General features: G+C 41.4%; 1 long non-coding RNA gene across 2 annotated transcripts in view; it reads right to left on the bottom strand.

Annotated features, from left to right (window-relative positions):
* LOC307064129 overlaps positions 1–8,191 on the bottom strand; it is a 30,433-nt gene extending 22,242 nt beyond the window's left edge. For both annotated transcript variants that reach the window (XR_013811277.1, XR_013811278.1), the window contains exon 1: positions 8,059–8,191. This is a non-coding gene — a long non-coding RNA (uncharacterized lncRNA). The remainder of the gene's footprint in view (positions 1–8,058) is intronic.
* Between the last annotated feature and the right edge of the window lie 7,074 nt (positions 8,192–15,265).

Genomic DNA, 15,265 nt, shown 5'->3' with positions numbered 1-15,265 from the left:
ACAAAACTCCTCACTGGGTTTTAGGTTTATAAATTGTCAGAAGAACTTTCATTTACTCATTTTTAAACCACTTAGAAGGAAGATAACAGAGCTGGTGTTTGCTGCCTCAAACACCAGAAATCACACTGTATGGTGTTAAAGAAGAAAAACCTGGAGAACAGTGAGAAAGGAGGAGAAAAATGCTTTGAATTTAATGGAAGTTCATGTCTATATTTCCATGTGTTAATAATAGGCAACGTACAAGCCATCATCATCTCCTACAATTGTTTTATTACCTTCCACGCCTCTCTAAGCCTTTATCACAAGACCTTCGTGTCCATACAGATGTAACAGGTTTACATTTTTAGAAAAACCATTTGACAACAATGGCAGTTTTATCCCTTTATAAGTAATGAGAAAATGTGTACCTTGATGGATATCAGTGCACAGACACATTTATTCTAATTTGAGACCTTCATCACTATCCCTGTAAGTCAGCTAACAAAGGTTTTTGGTTTAGTTCATTGGGTCTTCACTTCAGCTTCCTTATCAGCAAAGAGCAGGGCATTTACAATTCAACACTGAATAAACAAAATATTTTAGATCGAAGTGATTTTTTTATAGATTCCATTTAATAAAAACTGATTCACGAAGGTTGGACCTTCAAGATGGCAGAGCAGTAAGACGTGGAGATCATCGTCCTCCCCATAAATACATCAAAAATACATCTACATGTGGAGCAGCTCCTACAGAACACCTGCTGAATGCTGGCAGAAGACCTCAGACTTCCCAAAACACAAGAAAATCCCCACATACCTGGGTAGGGCAAAAGAAAAAAGAAAGAACAGAGACAAAAGAATAGGGATGGGACCTGCACCAGTGGGAGGGAGCTGTGAAGGAGGAAAGGTTTCCACACACTAGGAAGCCCCTTCACTGGTGGAGACGGGGGATGGTGGGGGGTAAGCTTTGGAGCCACGGAGGAGAGCGCAGCAACAGGGGTGCAGCGGGCAAAGCGGAGAGATTCCCGCACAGAGGATCAGTGCTGACCAGCTCTCACCAGCCTGAGAGCCTTGACTGCTCACCTGCCGGGGTGAGTGGGGACTGGGAGCTGAGGCTCGGGCTTCAGAGGTCAGATCCCACGCAGAGGACTGAGGTTGGCTGGGTGAACACAGACTGAAGGGGGCTAGTCCACCACAGCTAGCCAGGATGGAGTCCAGGAAAAAGTGTGGACCTGCTGGAGAGGCAAGAGACCATTGTTTCGGGGTGCACAAGGAGAGGGGATTCCTTCCCTGTGTGCCCACAGAAGGCAGAGCACCGCCTAAGCGAGCTCCAGAGATGGGTGTGAGCTGTGGCTATCAGCTCGGACCCCAGAGATGGGCATGAAACTCTAAGGCTGCTGCCGCTGCCACCAAGAATCCTGTGTGCAAGCGTAGGTCACTATCCACACCCCGCTGGGAGCCCATGCAGCTCGCCACTGCCAGGGTTCCAAGATCCAGGAACTTCCCCAGGAGAAGACGTGGCGCGCCTCAGGCTGTTGCAACATCACGCTGGCCTCTGTCACCACAGGCTCGCCCCACATTCCAATTATGACTACCGTTCCCCCCCCCCACCCGCCTGAGTGAGCAAGACAGCCCTAATCAGCCGCTGTTTTAACCCCTTCCTGTCTGAGCGGGAACAGATGCCTGAGGGCGACCTACATACAGAGGCGGGGTCAAACCCAAAGCTGAACCCCAGGAGCTATGAGAACAAAGAAAAGAAAGGGAAATTTCTCCCAGCAGCCTCAGGAGCAGCAACGAATGCTCCTAAAATTGAGGCAGTGGACTGTGGGAGCAACTATAGACTTGGGGTTTGCCTTCTGCATCTAATTTGTTTCTGGTTTTATGTTTACCTTAGTATAGTATTTAGTGCTTATTGTCACTGGCGGATTTGCTTATTGGTTTGGTTGCTCTCTTCCTTTTATATATATATTTTTTTCCTTTTTCTCTTTTTGTGAGTGTGTATGTGTATGCTTCTTTGTGTGATTTTGTCTGTATAGGTTTGCTTTTACCATTTGTCCTAGGTTTCTGTTTGTTTTTTTGTTTTGTTTTGGTTTTTTTCTCTCTTCCTTTTCTTCTGAGCCATGTGGCTGGCAGGGTCTTGGTGCTCTGGCCAGCTGTCGAGCCTGAGCCTTTGAGGTGGGAGGGCCAAGTCCAGGACACTGGACCACCAGAAACCTCCCAGCCCCATGTAATATCAATCAGTGAGAGTTCTCCCAGAGATCTCCATCTCAACACTAAGACCCAATTCCACCCAACAGCCAGAAAACTCCAGTGCTGGACACCCCATGCCAAGCAACTAGCAAGACAGGAACACAACACCACCCATTAGCAGAGAGGCTGCCTAAAGTCATACTAAGTTCACAAGACACTCCAAAACACACCACCAGATGCAGCCCTGCCCACAAGAAGGACAAGATACAGCCCCATCCACCAGAACACAGGCACCAGTCCCCTCCACCAGGAAGCCCACACAAACCACTGAACAAACCTCGCCCACTGGGGGCAGACACCAAAAATAATGAGAACTATGAACCTGCAGCCTGCGAAAAGGAGACCCCAAATACAGTGAGTTAAACAAAATGAGAAAACAGAGAAATATGCAGCAAATGAAGAAGCAAGATAAAAACCCACCAGGCCAAACAAATGAAGAGGAAATAGGCAGTCTACCTGAAAAAGAATTCAGAGTAATAATAATAAAGATGACCCAAAATCTTGGAAATAGAACGGAGAAAATACAAGAAATGTTTAACAAAGACCTAGAAGAACTAAAGAGCAAACAAACAATGATGAACAACAAAATAAATGAAATTAAAAATTCTCTAGAAGGAATCAATAGCAGAATAACTGAGGCAGAAGAACGGATAAGTGACCTGGAAGATAAATTAGTGGAAATAACTGCCGCAGAGCAGAATAAAGAAAAAAGAAGGAAAAGAACTGAGGATAGTCTCAGAGACCTCTGGCACAACATTAAACACACCAACATTTGAATTACAGGGGTCGCAGTAGAAGAGAAAAAGAAAAAGTCTGAGAAAATATTTGAAGAGATTATAGCTGAAAACTTCCCTGACATGGAAAGGGAAATAGTCAATCAAGTCCAGGAAGCACAGAGAGTCCCATACAGAATAAATCCAAGGAGAAACAGTCCAAGACACATATTAATTAAACTATCAAAAATTAAATTCAAAGAAAAAAAATAAAAGCAGCAAGGGAAAAGCAACAGATAACATACAAGGGAATCCCCATAAGGTTAACCGCTGATCTTTCAAGCAGAAACTCTGCAAGCCAGAAGGGAATGCCAGGACATTAAATTATTTAAAGTGATGAAAGGGAAAAACCTACAACCAAGATTACTCTACCCAGCAAGGATCTCATTCAGATTAGATTGAGAAATTAAAACCTTTACAGACAAGCAAAAGTTAAGAGAATTCACACCACGAGACCAGCTTTACAACAAATGCTAAAGGAACTTCTCTAGGCAGGAAACAGAAGAGAAGGAAAAGACCTATAATAACAAACCCAAAACAATTAAGAAAATGGTAATAGGAACATACATTTCGATAATTACCTTAAATGTAAATGGATTAAATGCTCCAACCAAAAGACACAGACTGGCCGAATGGATACAAAAACAAGACCCATATATATGCTGTCTACAAGAGACCCACTTCAGACCTAGGGACACATACAGACTGAAAGTGAGGGGATGGAAAAAGATATTCCATGCAAATGGAAATCAAAAGAAAGCTGGAGTAGCAGTACTCATAGCAGACAAAACAGACTTTAAAATAAAGACTATTACAAGAGATAAAGAAGGACACTACATAATGATCAAGGGATCGATCCAAGAAGAAGATATAACAATTGTAAATATTTATGCACCCAACATAGGAGCACCTCAATACATAAGGCAAATGCTAACAGCCATAAAGGGGAAATTGACAATAACACAATAATAGTAGGGGACTTTAACACCCCACTTTCACCAATGGACAGATCATCCAAAATGAAAATAAATAAGGAAACATAAGCTTTAAATGATACATTAAACAAGGTGGACTTAATTGATATTTATAGGGCATTCCATCCAAAAACAACAAAATACACTTTCTTCTCAAGTGCTCATGGAACATTCTCCAGGATAGATCATATCTTGGGGCACAAATCAAGCCTTGGTAGATTTAAGAAAATTGAAATCATATCAAGTATCTTTTCCGACCACAACGCTATGAGACTAGATATCAATTACAGGAGAAAAACTGTAAAAAATACAAACACATGGAGGCTAAACAATATGCTACTAAATAACCAAGAGATCACTGAAGAAACCAAGGAGGAAATCAAAAAAATACCTAGAAACAAATGACAATGAAAACACGACAACCCAAAACCTAAAGGATGCAACAAAAGCAGTTCTAAGAGGGAAGTTTATAGCAATACAATCCTACCTCAAGAAACAAGAAACATCTCAAATAAACAACCTAACCTTACACCTAAAGCAATTAGAGAAAGAAGAACAAAAAAACCCCAAAGTTAGCAGAAGGAAAGAAATCATAAAGATCAGATCAGAAATAAATGAAAAAGAAATGAAGGAAACAATAGCTAAGATCAATAAAACTAAATGCTGGTTCTTTGAGAAGATAAACAAAATTGATAAACCATTAGCCAGACTCATCAGGAAAAAAAGGGAGAAGACTCAATCAACAGAATTAGAAATGAAAAAGGAGAAGTAACAACTGACACTGCAGAAATACAAAAGATCATGAGAGATTACTACAAGCAACTATATGCCAATAAAATGGACAACCTGGAAGAAATGGACAAATTCTTAGAAAAGCACAACCTTCCGAGATGGAACCCAGAAGAAACAGAAAATATAAACAGACCAATCACAAGCACTGAAATTGAAACTGTGATTAAAAATCTTCCAACAAACAAAAGCCCTGGACCAAATGGCTTCACAGGCGAATTCTATCAAACATTTAGAGAAGAGCTAACACCTATCCTTCTCAAACTCTTCCAAAATATAGCAGAGGGAGGTACACTCCCAAACTCATTCTACAAGGCCACCATCACCCTGATACCAAAACCGGACAAAGATGTCACAAAAAAAGAAAACTACAGGCCAATATCACTGATGAACAAAGATGCAAAAATCGTCAACAAAATACTAGCAAACAGAATCCAACAGCACATTAAAAGGATCACACACCATGATCAAGTGGGGTTTATCCCAGGAATGCAAGGATTCCTCAATATACACAAATCAATCAATGTGATACACCATATTAACAAATTGAAGGAGAAAAACCATATGATAAACTCAATAGATGCAGAAAAAGCTTTTGACAAAATTCAACTCCTATTTATGATAAAAAAACTCTCCAGAAAGTGGGCATAGAGGAAACCTACCTCAACATAATAAAGGCCATATATGACAAACCCACAGCCAACATCATTTTCAGTGGTGAAAAACTGAAACCATTTCCTCTAAGATCAGGAACAAGACAAGGTTGTCCACTCTCACCGCTATTATTCAACATAGTTTTGGAAGTTTTAGCCACAGCAATCAGAGAAGAAAAAGAAATAGAAGGAATCCAAATCAGAAAAGAAGTAAAACTGTCACTGTTTGCAGATGACATGATACTATACATAGAGAATCCTAAAGACATTACCAGAAAACTACTAGAGCTAATCAATGAATTTGGTAAAGTAGCAGGATACAAAATTAATGCACAGAAATCTCTTTCATTCCTGAACACTAACAACAAAATTTCTGAAAGAGAAATTAAGGAAACAATCCCATTTACCATGGGAACAAAAAGAGTAAAATACCTAGGAATAAAACTTCCTAAGGAGACAAAAGACTTGTATGCAGAAAACTATAAGACACTGATGAAAGAAATTAAAGATGATACAAACAGATGGAGAGATATACCATGTTCTTGGATTGGAAGAATCAACATTGTGAAAAAAACTGTACTACCCAAAGCAATCTACAGATTCAATGTAACCCCTATCAAGCTACCAATGGCGTTTTTCACAGAACAAAAAATTTTACAATTTGTGTAGAAACACAAAAGATCCCAAATAGCCAAAGCAATCTTGAGAAAGAAAAATGGAGCTGGAGGAATCAGGCTCCCTGACTTCAGACTATACTACAAAGCTACAGCAATCAAGACAGTATGGTACTGGCATAATAACAGAAATATAGATCAGTGGAACAAGATAGAAATCCCAGAGATAGACCCACGCATATATGGTTAACTTGTCTTTGACATAGGAGGCAAGAATATACAATGGAGAAAAGACAGCCTCTTCAGTAAGTGGTGCTGGGAAAACTGGACAGCTACATGTAAAAGAATGAAATTAGAACACTTCCTAACACCATATACAAAAATAAACTCAAAATGGATTAAAGACTTAAATGTAAGGCCAGACACTATCAAACTCTTAGAGGAAAACATAGGCCGAATGCTCTATGACACAAATCACAGCAAAATAGTTTTTGACCCACCTCCTAGAGAAATGGAAATAAAAACAAAAATAAACAAATGGAACCTAATGAACCTTAAAAGCTTTTGCACAGCAAAGGAAACCATAAACAAGATGAAAAGACAACCCTCAGAAATGGGAGAAAATGTTTGCAAAGCGAAGCAACTGACAAAGGATTAATCTCCAAAATATATAAGCAGCTCATGCAGCTCAATACCAAAAAAGCAAACAATCCAATCCAAAAGTGGGTGGAAGACCTAAATAGACATTCCTCCAAAGAACATATACAGATTGCCAACAAACATATGAAAGGATGCTCAACATCACTAATGATTAGAGAAATGCTAATCAAAACTACAATGAGGTATCATCTCACACCGGTCAGAATGGCCATCATCAAAGAATCTGCAAACAGTAAATGCTGGAGAGGGTGTGGAGAAAAGGGAACACTCTTGCACTGTTGGTGGGGAAGTAAATTGATACAGCCACTATGGAGAACAGTATGGAGATGCCTTAAAAAACTAAAAATAGAACTACCATATGACCAAGCCTTCCCACTACTGGGCATATACCCTGAGAAAACCATAACTGAAAAAGAGTCATGTACCACAATGTTCATTGCAGCACTATATACAATAGCCAGGACATGGAAGTAACCTAAGTGTCCATGGACAGATGAATGGATAAAGAAGATGTGGCACATATATATAATGGAATATTACTCGGCCATAAAAAGAAATGAAACTGAGTTATTTGTAGTGAGATGGATGGACCTAGAGTCTGTTTTAGAGAGTGAAGTAAGTGAGAAGATAAAAACAAATACCTTATGCTAACACATATATATGAAATCTAAAAAAAAAAAATGCTTCTGATGAACCTAGGGGCAGGACAGGAATAAAGACACAGATGTAGAAAATGGACTTGAGGACAGGGGAAGGGGGAAGGATAAGCTGGGACGAAGTGAAAGAGTAGCATTGACATATATACACTACCAAATGTAAAATAGATAGCTAGTGGGAAGCAACTGCATAGCACAGGGAGATCAGCTCGGTGCTTTGTGACCCCCTAGAAGGGTGGGATAGTGAGGGTGGGAGGGAGGCGCAAGAGGGAGGGGATATGGGGATATATATATACATATAACTGATTCACTTTGTATATAATTGGAGCAATTATACTCCAATAAAGATGTTCAAAAAAAGTTACTAAATTTTATTCACCAAAAAGAATAAAATTATATCCAGATATAATAAGGTAAAATAATAAACCTATACAGACAGTTTTAGCTATCATAAAATTGGAAACGAGTAACTGGATAATTTAATAAGTCTTTTTCTAGGTAATACATAAACCCATTCCAAATTGTGTGTACTGGTAAAAACAAAAATTATTCATCGTGACCCATTAGCCAAATCTGGCACACCACCTGTCTTTGTAAATAAAGTTTCGTTGGAACATGAAAAAAAAAAACCCTCAAAACTGATTCACTTCTTAAGGGAAAATATACTTCTGGTTTTTTGGGGGGTTTTTTTGCGGTACGCGGGCCTCTTACTGTTGTGGCCTCTCCCGTTGCGGAGCACAGGCTCTGGACGCGCAGGCTCCGGACGCGCAGGTTCAGCGGCCATGGCTCACGGGCCCAGCCGCTCCGCGGCATGTTGGATCTTCCCATCACAGGCGGACTCTCAACCACTGTGCCACCAGGGAAGTCCTGGTCATAACTTTTAAAAAGCAAATGAAAACAATACTATCATTGGATGCAAATACAATGAATGCTAATGTTTTCATCATCTTCAAAACATTCAGAGATACTTTCTTTTTGTAATACAATTTCATAAGCATTGGAATGTTGTCTTCAGAATTATGTGTAAGATTACCAATTACAAGTTGGTTGATTGCTCACAAGTCAGCTGGCCAAACAGTGACTCAATTTCTATATACAGCGTTGGACACTGATTTCTGTATTGTTGTCCTTAAGTTAATAGAATTGGTTTCTGCATTTACTTGACAAAAATCATCATTTTGTAATCATATGTTATGTAAGAAATTAGGAAGATATTTTTCTGAACGCAGTTTTCTTTTTAATATTTTGATGTTTAAATTTATTCAGTTTAAACATTTTCTTGATGTAGGGTCTGCTTTAGGATTTTGTCATATGTTCTTATTCTGATATTTCTGTTTAGTTGAGCTATCAAATTAGAACAAGCATGTGTTCATCTAAAATCAATTCATTTCCAGTATCTATACACACACACACACAAATATTTTTGCTTCTTTCCTTCCTGGTCAATAAACACTTATAGCGATATATGTATCGCGTATATAGCATATATATATATGTTTGCACACGAGCAAAACCAGCAGGGGGCGAAATACAATAGGATTAAATTTAACAAACTATATAGATTTTTCTTGCTTTAGTGACTGAGCAATAACAAAAAATCCAGCACCTCCACAAAGCAATTGGTACTCCAATTTAAAGTGATGCAGTCTCCGTATATCTTACAGCGACTGAGTTGTGAAGAGACAAATGCGTGTCTCTTTTAGCGCTCCAAGTTAAGTTGTCTAGAACATTGCAGAGGCGGGATCAACCCTGATGAACTGCTTTTGTCCTTATCTTTCCCCTGATTTGTATAATTCCTCAACTCAAAGGGTGGCCACTTCCCTGTGGCTGAGGGGGTGTATTCCAACCTTGTTTCTTTGCGTAGCTGATGAGCTTTGCTATTCCGGAACGATTTTAAATCATTCAAATTGCCGGTGTAGGTTTGGCAAAAGCGAGAATGAGCACGCGAAGGGCTCAGGATTGCAGGATAGGACTCCGGGCTCATTATCCCGGACGATAACAATAATCCTTGCAGTCTGGCGGTCTGGTTTTTACAGTGGCCAGTGTTCTACATTACAAAGGAAGGGGAAAGGTTGTAAAAATGCAAATGACCAAGACTGAAGATAGAAAAATGTTATGACCGCTGTTAAAGAAACGCGGAAGTTGATTTGATTTCTTTCGTTTCATCTAATAGTCTTCCGCAGCATCTATGAAAAATGACCACCGTCTCAATACGTTAGCAAAATCCCCCAATTTTTTTGTTGTTGGTCTCGAAGACGATTTGTCAGTTCGGCAGCTGCTTTCCCTCATTTTCCACTTTAAATTTGTTTTCATTCTTCTTTGTTATTTCAATATATCAGCTTCCTCTTCTGTCAGCTTAAATTAGAAAGAGGAAGGGACTTAGACGGTGAACGAAAAAGTCGTTTTTCGGGGCGAAAAGGGCAAGCTGATAAGTGCTCTCCAGTAGGTTTTTGGTGGAGAAGATAGGGCTCCGTATTTCAAAACCTTTGCAATTTTTACTTGGAGAGCAAGAGACTTAACTCGGTCCTGAGCTGAACGTTGACGTTAGCCGGCTGAGGAGCACCTGTCCCTCTTCCGGAGCGCTGCCTCAGGAGCCGCGGAGTGCGAGAGTACTTCTTTCCCCCTCACAGCTCGATGACTCGCGAGGAAGTCAAGAAAAACGGCAGCTTGCCCGCACCCAAAATGGCGGCCGGCGCTCTGAGCGACGGCGCCTGCGCAGGGGTAAGCGTTCTGTGACACTGAATCCCCTGGAGTGTCCTCCCCCCCACCCACCAGCACTCACCAGCGCCCGGCCCCGACCTAACCACCTGCGCCCGGAAGTGACGTGTCGGCGGCAGCGGTTCCCCCGCTGCATGATGGGAGAGTGTGTGGAGTGGGCGGGGGGTCTCCGCGGAGGAGGAGGTGGAGGAGGCGGCGGCGGCGGCGGCGGCGGCGGCGGCGGAAGAGGGCGGAGGGTAATGGGATGGGGGTCTCGCGGCAGCGCTGAAACTCTGGGTGGGCGTCCATGGCGCTGTTTCGCTGACAGGGCTGAGAGCAGCCTGCCTTCCGCTCTCACCAGCTCCGCGTCCGAATAACCGGTCCTTCCCCGGGGAGCCAGTTCCTCCTCGGGCCCCTGAGCCATGCCCATCGAGGCCGCCCCGGACGATCCAGGTAAGCGCCACCGCTCCGCTCCCCCAGCCGCGCGGGGGAAAGAGGATGGGGGACCCGGCCCAACCCACCGGCCCGATCCTCGCCCGGGCCGGGGGCACCTGCCGCGGAGCTGGGGGCCTCGGGGACGGTGCCGGCTCTGCGGGCCTGCGCGCTCCGGGCTCTGTCCTCTTCCACGGCGGGTGCGGGGACGCCGGCGGCGGCGCCCGAAGCACACGGCCCCTCCTTGCCATCCCGGGCACCGGCCGGGGAAGTGAGAGCCTTTCCAACGTCCCCGGCCGCCACCGTCTCGCCCTGCCCCGCAGCTTCCACCTGCCCACAGCTCCGCACCGGCCGCTCCCTCCCGGGAGCTTGTTGAGAAGTTTGGGGCTTTGCTCCGGCTTCCTCTTTCTCCCTCCCCCTCCCTCGTGACAGGTGTAAACACTGACTGCTTCGCCCAGGCCCTAGGCCAGCCTCGACCAGAATGTGATGCTTCCTAGGGTCTCTGAAGCAAGCGGATTTTGAGTCCTCCAACAGGCAGAGGAGACGGCACCAAAGGTCCTTCATCCCTTCCTGAGAGGACCTTTTCTGCTCCCTTCTTGCACTCCTCAAGAAATAGTCTGCGTCCCCTCCCCAGACTGCGTGCGAAAAGTTGGACCATTATTCTTTTAAGTGTCCTGTTTGGCACGTGCTACGTCTTGCTTGGACAGGGGACGGAGTATAGGGTGAACGGTGGTAGGATCCTTTCACCATTAGGAAAGTGCTGAGAATGACTAGGTTTTTCTCTTGTCGGTTAATTCAAGTTACAGCTTGGTTTCCCACTGAATCTTCTATTGGGGCCGAGGGAGAGGCTAACCCATACATGGAAATATTTTACTAGGGAGCAAATGAAACAAAATCAGTAGTTCCGTTTCAAAGTTCTCACTTCAGGAGAAGAAAAGTAAAACTTTACTTTTGAACTTTAATCTTCCCTTTCACGAGCTACGTTTTAGTTTTTTGGTAGGATGGGAGGGGGAGACAGTTTAATCCTTGATGTTACATTTATTTGTAGACAAATAAATGTCCTTTTAGACATGGATATATGCTAAACTCTAAGGGAAACAACTGTTTCAACGCTACTGTGTTGACATAATCCACACAGTTTCTCTACATTTTATGTGCTTTGCCAACGTAAATATTGGCTTTTGTAGTACTCATTTTTAACTCTTTGCAGAAGTAGATGTGTTTAAACAAAGTATCTATGGTAGTCTTCTAAATTTTGTCCCAAGATGATATTTCACATGTATTAAAAAGCAGATCCTGTGTAAAACATCTAGGCAAGTAAATGTTACCTATTAAATGCTCATTAGATCGAATTCCTCTGTTTATGTATCATTATATTATTAATCTTCAAGGCATAGACACCCTTTTCTAGATATCTATTAAAAGCATAGATATTCACATAATATGTAGGACATTAAATTTTAGTGTTTTCTGGTCTTTTGACCTAGAGACTATTATAAAAATAATCCTATAATCAAAACAAAGAAAATGTATCCACAATTGCATTGATAAATTTTGTAGAATCCAATTGTCTACGAAAATCTTGTAATCTAGGTGAATCCTATTTTAAAACATCATTTTAAATTTTAATTTTTTTATGCTTACAGTAAGTTAAAAACTTGTTCAGAAAATGTTTTATTTTGTGTGAAATTCTAAAGTGCCTCCCTTAACAGTCTAAGAAGTCTTTGAATAGCATCTCATTGAAGGATTACCCTACCCCTTCTCTCCCAAGCCTACCCCCAAAAACTCATAAAAGGAGGACATTAAATTTTTAGGCATTTTTAAACAATCATACATTATTTAAATCAAACGTTGATATTCTTATTTAATTTTACCTACAATTTGTAAGTTAAAAAATACCCTTTTCTTTATGCTTAGCACTTTCAGTTCCTCTTTAAGTAGGCTAGTGAACCTTTCCAGCCTGAAATTTATAAGTATTTCTAGTTTTTACACAATTTTGGAAATATCTGGTGTTATATGGAGTATATATACATTTCACTTTGATAATTAATCTTTTCTCAATCAGTATATATACACACGCATACATACACATACACAATCACAGATTCTTTTGCAACTTTATATCATAGTTACTAACACTGATATACACTACTTCCTGTGAGCAAGATACTTTTCTTTCTTTTTTTTTTTTTGGCTGTGCCATGCGGCTTGCGGGATCTTACTTCCCTGACGAAGGACTGAACCCAAGCCCTAGGCGTTGAAAGCTCAGAGTCCTAACCACTGCATCGCCAGGGAATTCCCAGCAAGATACTTTTCTAAGTGATTTATATGCAATATATTAACTCATTTAGTCCTCACAAGAACCCTGTAAGCTAGGAGGTGGTATCCCCACTTTTCAGAAAGGAAACTTAGGCACAGAGATGTTAAGTAAGAGCCAAGATATAATAGTTTTATTTTTCATATTTATATACTCTTTATATAGTTTTTAAAACACGGCAATGCGATATATTTTATGGGAATCGTATAATATGTAGCAAAAGTATGAAAACATGCATTGGAATGATAAATTCCAAGTCAGTAAAAGTTACCTCTGGAGAACTGGAGAGGAATAAGGGATTTAGGAAGAGTCCATGGTTTTTCAGCCATAACTGTACTGTCTTTAAAATAAATCTGAAGCAGATTTGGTAAAAATTAAGATTTAACACAGCCAGGTGGTGTGCACTTGATCATTCACTGTACGTATTTTTCTAAACTTTGTTGTGTGCTTGAAATCATAATAAAATACAAAGTTCAGGTTTTTCATTTAAAAACAAAGGATCAGGGGGCTTCCCTGGTGGCACACTGGTTGAGAGTCCGCCTGCCAATGCAGGGGACACGGGTTCGTGCCCCGGTCCGGGAAGATCCCACATGCTGCGGAGCGGCTGGGCCCGTGAGCCATGGCCGCTGAACCTGCGCGTCCGGAGCCTGTGCTCCACAACGGGAGAGGCCACAACAGTGAGAGGCCGCGTACCGCAAAAAAAAAAAAACAATAAAAAACAAAGCATCACTCTTATCCTTCAGCACTGTATATTTAAAAAGAGGACAGGAAGGAGTTAGTGTTATTTTGTGTTGATTTCCTTTATATAAGGAGCTTTTAATTGAAAATATTTGAATTAAGTATTGTTGCCCTCCCAGGGGTCCTCTGCAGTAACTTCCCTGCCTGGGCTCTTCTCTAATTGCTGCCAACCATCTCAACAGCCCTGTATCACACTTCTAATTTCTATTTCTGCCCTTAGCCTAGAGTACGACTTACAGGTCTGGATTAGATGTATTCCCTGGGAAAGAGAAAAGGAAGGCACTATATGTGGGGAAGAAGCAGGGAAGTAAAGAGTTTTGGAAAGGTGAAAAAAGAGGAAAAATAAGAGATTTAAGACTCCATCCTATCATTCCTCAGTCACCACCACCCCTATTCCAAATAACTAACTTAAGTAAACCTTGCAGAGATAAAGTGCTAATAAATTAAAGGTTGTATGCTCAAAGCTTAATTTACAAGCACTATTTTGGTGAGTAGTTTCCAGAGGAAAATTAAGTAATAAATTAGAATAAATTCATTGCATGTTCTATTTATGTAAATATTTACAATATGCCACGAACCATTTCAATTAAATATCTACTAACATCATGGTGTTTTCTTCCTTTCATTCATACAGCAGATACCTATTGAGCACTCACTATATGTCAGGCCCTGTTTTAGGTGCTAGGGTCACTGAAATGATCAAATTAAAAAAAAATAGCCCTTATAGAGCTTCACTTTCTTGGCATTTGTATATGTGTGTGTGCACATGCATGTTTGTGTATGTGTATTGGAATCAGAGATTTAGAGTGTGAGAGGGCAGTGTTGTAGGGCTTCGTAGAAATTCTAATGTCTTTGGTTTTTTACTGTGTGAGATGGGAAGCTATTGCAGGGTTTTTGAGTAGAGATGTGACATAATCTATCTTTTAAAAGGATCTGTCTGGCTGCTGTACAGTAAGTAGATTATAGGAGTGCAAGAGTGGAAGCAGGAAGATTTCATTAGGAGTTGGTGACTGATACAGCTAAATGATCATTTTGTAATGAATACAAATGTCAAATCTGTATGTAGTACCCCTGAAACTAACATAATATTGTACATAAACTGTATTTCAATAAATAAATAATACATCAAAAGTTAAAGATAAATAGATGAGGGCCTCCCTGGTGGCACAGTGGTTGAGAGTCCGCCTGCCGATGCAGGGGACACGGGTTCGTGCCCTGGTCCGGGAAGATCCCACATGCCGCGGAGCGGCTGGGCCGTGAGCCATGGCCACTGAGCCTGCACGTCCGGAGCCTGTGCTCCGCAATGGGAGAGGCCACAACAGTGAGAGGCCCGCGTACTGCAAAAAAAAAAAAAAAAAGATGATAGTAGTGGCTTGAACCAAGATGGTAGCAATAGAGATGATGAGAAGTGGTAGGATAATTACTAGAATTGGAACCTCTAAGATTTTCCCCATTGCTAAACTCAAAAAACTCAGAGGTACATACTCCCTTCTGAAAAGTCAAGGCCCGCACAGCCTACTTTCCCAGCATACTGCCTACTCGTTTCATATATCCTACATTCCAGCCAAACTCTGTGATGTGACTTCCTGCTCTTTGACAGTTGCCCCATGCTTTATCTTTAGTGCCTGCCGTTTCCTCTGTTAATTAAAATCCTTCGCATTTCAAATTCTTTCATGAAGTTTTTTTTTTCTCATTTTCACCACTCTTTCCAATCAAGTGAGATCTTTTTCTTAG

The sequence above is a fragment of the Hyperoodon ampullatus genome, assembly GCF_949752795.1.
Source record: "Hyperoodon ampullatus genome assembly, chromosome: 15".
Lineage (NCBI taxonomy): Eukaryota > Metazoa > Chordata > Mammalia > Artiodactyla > Ziphiidae > Hyperoodon > Hyperoodon ampullatus.
Note: the sequence above shows the minus strand (reverse complement) of the source record. Positions and strands in the feature narration are given on the sequence as shown.